At 35.1% G+C, this 5,485-nt stretch overlaps 1 pseudogene; it reads left to right on the top strand.

The window, feature by feature from the left end:
* The first annotated feature begins 407 nt into the window (after positions 1 to 407).
* Positions 408 to 507, top strand: LOC131822903 (U6 spliceosomal RNA; annotated as a pseudogene).
* Positions 508 to 5,485: the final 4,978 nt, after the last annotated feature.

Genomic DNA, 5,485 nt, shown 5'->3' with positions numbered 1-5,485 from the left:
TTTTCATTAAAAAGTCTTATTTTCTGTAATGCCCATGCTCCCATGCTCACCTCAGAAATGATCCTCCATCATTTCCATCCTTTGGCATCTAAGAGAACCTCTGCCTGCCTCTATACACGTTATTATTCAGGCTGAAATAGTTCTAAACTTATTGGTAAATCAGTGGTCTTCATTGGTTAACATTTTCACTAGTGTAGAATTACTTTACTTCACAAGTGGGGACACTGTTTTAGGTCTTTATCTCATTCTTTTCCTTGGGCTTTTCCTTGTGCTTCCCTCCTTAGGATCTGAAAAAAAGTTAGTGAGGTCCTTATCTGAGTCTTTTTTCCATGTGAGAAAGCACACCCATCTCAGGACCCAGGGCCTGCATTTTAGAATATATGTCTTAAAATCTTAAAAGATACTGCTTGCTTCAACAGCATATACTCTAAAATTGAAATGGTACAGAGATCAGCATGGCCCCTACACAAGGATGACAAGCCAATTCATGAAGTGTACCATATTTTGGAGTGAAACAGATAAAGGAGATTAAGAATACACATCATGGGGGCATTTGGGTGGCTAAATTGGTTGGATGCCTGCCTTTGGGTTTGGTTATGATCCTGGGATTGAACCCCATGTTGAGTTCCCTGCTCAGCCTGGAGTTTGCTTCTCCCTCTGCCCCTCCTCTGGCTCATGCGTTTTCTCTCTCTCCTTGTCAAACAGATGAATAAAAATCTTAAAAAGAATACGCTTATCATGATAAGCACAGGGTAATGCACGCAACTGCTGAATCATACTGTACCTGAAAGTAATATGACACTATGTGCTAATTATACTTCAATTAAAAAAAATCTGGGATGCCTGGGTAGCTCTGTTGGTTAAGCAGCTGCCTTTAGCTCAGGTCATGAACCTGGAGTCCCATGATCGAGTCCCGCATCGGGCTCCCAGCTCCACGGAGAGTCTGCTTCTCCCTCTGACCTTCTCCTCACTCATGCTCTCTCTCAAATAAATAAATAAATAAATAAAGTATTAAAAAAAATATCTGGTGGACAAGTTCTCCCTGTTTATTCTTCCTTTTTAAGGTTGTAGTTATTTGTGGGCTTCTATTTTTCAAATAACTTTTTAAGTAACTTTCCTGAGATCTCAAATATCTAAATAGTTTTTGATTGGTTCTACACTAAATTTATGGTAGAATAGTTATAGTACCATTATCCATATAACATCAAGAACTTTTATTCATTGCCATGGAATGTTTCTCTGTTTGTCTTTTATTGGAGTATTAATCTTCCCCAAAGAGAAAATGAGCTAAGTGTAGTAAATGGGAAAATTTAGCAAGGCCTGTTTGTTAGGATTCTTCTTGGGGTATTTTGGCTTCAGGAGGAGGATGCTCCTTTTCTCTGGCCATAGGGAGGGCACATCTCACATGAGAATTTTATGATATGTTTCAGTAGAGAAGGGTCAGGGGAAGATCAGAGTGACCTTTCTTCTTATGCCATTTTCTCAAACTCCTTCAGCTTAAAATATTCAAGATGCAAAGTGCCATACCTTGGGTTACTCTATCAAGTACAAAGGGAAAACCTCAAATATTAACCAAATATAAGCCTTGTGAATGCTATAGGTCAGTTTTAAAAGATTTTCAAAATGATTAGATATATAATATTCCTACAAATAATTTATATTTTCTGGTTCAAATCTAATGATTTTTTAAAATTGATCTTTTACTTAGAATTGCACTAGTAGAAAATTGAGAAGAAAAAGTTCTATTGGTAATGGGCAAAAAATTATAATTTATAAATTATAAATTTATAGAAATTATAAAATTAAAATTTAATTTAATGGGAAAGTGACTCTTTCTAAGGAAAACAAAGCAATCTATTTCAGGCTGATCACAAAGAGTAAACCCCAATATGCTTCACACTTAATTCTTTAGGATCTAAGTTCTGATTTAAGATTCTCATAGAAACATTATTTGATGAGAGAGAGAGAGAGAAGAGCAAGAGGCTTTCCTATTCACTATCTTCCTTCCTATGCACTTTCCCAAACATTACATGATAGCTGAGCCTTGCCAATATAATTCTACTTAATTATTTTATGAGAATTAAGTTGCCAAATTTTTCATCAAATGTCAACTAAATGTAGGAAAAATATAGACTTCGTGACAAATTTAATTTAATGTTCTACAAAAAAAAAAAAAGATTATGTAAAGACTGGATTTATACATGCAAGGCAAATGGAAGAAATGGGGATTTTTTTTTTCTGATATTCTGTGCTGAAGTCAAATTTAACCTTGGGATACTTGGAATGAAGCATCTTCTGACGGAAAATACAGAAATCAACTCTAATTTTTTCACTTCACTTAGAGTAAATAATGCCTATTTTATTTCAAGCAAAAAAAAAATGGTTTTATGATGAAGAAAGAAAAATTACAGAAAAAAAAAGCTAAACACTAACACCTTAGCAGTTCAGGAACCTACTAATTGTTACTTGGAAGAAGGGTTTGATGGAAATCACTTACAAATTTGGATCACAATCTATGCTGGGTAACGTAGACTACTTGGCTATGTGTGGTTCTGATCTAGGATAACCTGACAGTTTAACCATGGCTAAGAGATCTCTTTTGTTCAATAGCGTTTTGTTAACCAGCTGTCTTTCTGAGGTAGAAAACTGAATTTGTTAATATAAATAACACACCGGGAGGATATGAACAGTCAAAACAGTGTAAAAGGCCTCAATCTAATTTTTATCTTCCTGTCATCCTGGGTGGGTTTCCTGAAAGACAATAATGAAGAGTGCAGAGGGAAAATTCTTACAGGATTTTTTTACTCTTACAATTTATAGTAAATTGTTTTTTGACAGCTAGCTTAGGGCTTTGCCCCTCCTCTTCTAAGGAATCATGCAAAGAATGTGTGAGCCTAGGAGTCTAAGGCAGTATTTTTTTTAAACTGATAATGAACACAAAGCCAAAACTGAAACCCAAGGTCACAGATAATGGAAAATACACCATAGGCATTTTCATTGCCTTTATGTTTTTAATGATGTCTTCATTGTCTCTTATTGGATTTTTGTTTTGTTTTCTTTTTAGAGTCGCTTATGTTTCTTGCTCTTTGCCATTTGCTTTCAGGCTGGCACTAGTATGTCCATAAAATATCTTAATGGCCCCCCACAGGGCTTCTATAGTGAAGGGTCTGCTAATGTTTCCATTATGACCCTGGTCTCAGAGATCTTTATATCACAGTCATCCTAATTTGCATTAGACCATGGGGAACATGTCACATAGGTCAGTCTTGGGAGCAATATTTTTTGGTACACTTGGAAAAAATTATAGTATAAATTCCTCAGCAGTTGTGTAGCTCTGGAGCACTGAATTTAGTTACAGTAGCATTTGCTGGGGTTTTAGCTGAGCAACTTCCATAAAAGTTAATTGAAATTATCTGAATGAAGCCTCAGGTGATGCTTTGAAAATAGAGACTAACCTTGTAATTGTTTTGTTCTCCTTTCACCTTCTTCTCTTGCCTGAAATAGTAGTGCTATAGCTGATTGAACAAGGATATCATCTTATAGATGAAGGTGGAATGACATAATAACTAAAAACAAATTGTACTTTAGTTTAATAAAGACTACCAATATAAATACAAGACAAAGCAGTCATTTTGAAATGGCAGAGTGACCTAGGGTAGTGATAACAGAGAGTTGCAAATGCCCAAGGCATAGAGACCCTGGGAACAGACATGCTGTCCTTCTATGGGGGTGTCAAACTTGATGTGAGATCAAAGGGAATTAGAAACTACTTTGCAAAATGTTTGTGATCTATTTTTTTCATTATAAAATGTGATGAGTATTTTAAAAATTTTATTTAAATCCTGAATAAAAAGTTAAGAAATGAATAGAAAAATATAAGGGAAAGATTTTGCCCAAATATATAGGTTTAAAACTTTTAGACATGTAGCATTTTATTTATTCTTTGAATCTATACAATAATCTTTTGAATCACGGGAAAGATTCCCATTTTCAAAATAAGTAAACAAATGATTGACTGGCAGCATGGATTTTGTAGATAAATCTGGATTTAAATTCTGCCCTACCATTTACTAAGTGAAGGTTTGGAGCAAGTTACTCAGTTTCATCAGTTATGAAATTGCACATGGGGAATGGTACTATTGTAAGGGGCCAATGAGAGTCATACATAGCTTCATACCATCCCAGCACAAAGAAGACACTGAGACTGTTCCTTCCTCAACTTTGTTTCTTTGAGAATATAGGGGTTTACTTAACATCATAGATGGTTAATAGCAGAAACAAAATTAAAATATGAGTGATTTGTCTTTGGCCTGAATTTGTTAACCTCTATACTTTGCTCCTCACAATTAAAGATAATTCACCAAATATTCTCACATAATTTTACTTTGGTATACTTATTTTCTAATCAAATTAGAAAGGGTTGTATTTGTAGAAGCATGATATAGAACAAAGTATTATGTGAATTACAGAACAATATGTGATCTCATGGAAGAAAATTTCTTTCTTTCCAAATGAATCTGGAAAAAAAAAAAAAAACAAAGAAAAAGAAAAAAATTTGTATTGTCCACCAGAAGTCATGAAACAAAATGTGAAGAATCTACAAGGTCCCAGAGAAAACTAAAACCTAGAATGTGAAAATTGAAGGAGATAAAGTTGACCTATATAGATAATAATACATTGTGACCTTTCATTCTTGACATCTAAATCACTCTCTAGTGAGTTAGTTATTTTACAGAGTATCACACAAGAAGTGTTCTGAGAAAATGCTCAAATTACAGTATAATTATATGTCTCCACAATTGCCTGGAACAACTTCTGTTTAGGTTTGCTGTTCTAGTGTAATTATTAATAGGTCATTTTTACTCTCAAGAAGTGTCCATATCTGGATGATGAATTATATGGTCACCCTTTCAATTAAGGGTGAGTCCTTGTGAGTCCCAGTTGTGAGGCTAGATAGCATTCTAGTATAATTCATAACCCAATACCAGGCACATAATCACTTTGGCTACCTGCATTCATTACTCCTTATCACAATCCAGGCCCCAGAGATTAGGGTTCTTTGTAAAACAGAGTGTGAACATGAAAAAATGTTCATCATCACTAGCCATCAGGGAGATTCAAATTAAAACCACATTGAGATACCACCTTACACCACTTAGAATGGCCAAAATTAGCAAGACAGGAAACAATGTGTGTTGGAGAGGATGTGGAGAAAGGGGAACCCTCTTACACTGTTGGTGGGAATGCAAGTTGGTGCAGCCACTTTGGAAAACAATGTGGACATTCTTCAAGAAATTAAAAATAGAGCTTCCCTATGACCCTGCAATTGCACTACTGGGTATTTACCCCAAAGATACAGATGTAGTGAAAAGAAGGGCCATTTGTACCCCAATGTTTATAGCAGCAATGGCCATGGTCACCAAACTGTGGAAAGAACCAAGATGCCCTTCAATGGATGAATGGATAAGGAAGATGTGGTCCATAA

Source organism: Mustela lutreola, chromosome 1 (genome assembly GCF_030435805.1).
Source record: "Mustela lutreola isolate mMusLut2 chromosome 1, mMusLut2.pri, whole genome shotgun sequence".
Classification (NCBI taxonomy): domain Eukaryota; kingdom Metazoa; phylum Chordata; class Mammalia; order Carnivora; family Mustelidae; genus Mustela; species Mustela lutreola.
The sequence above is the reverse complement of the archived record's forward strand: the minus strand, read 5'-3'. Positions and strand labels throughout refer to the sequence as shown.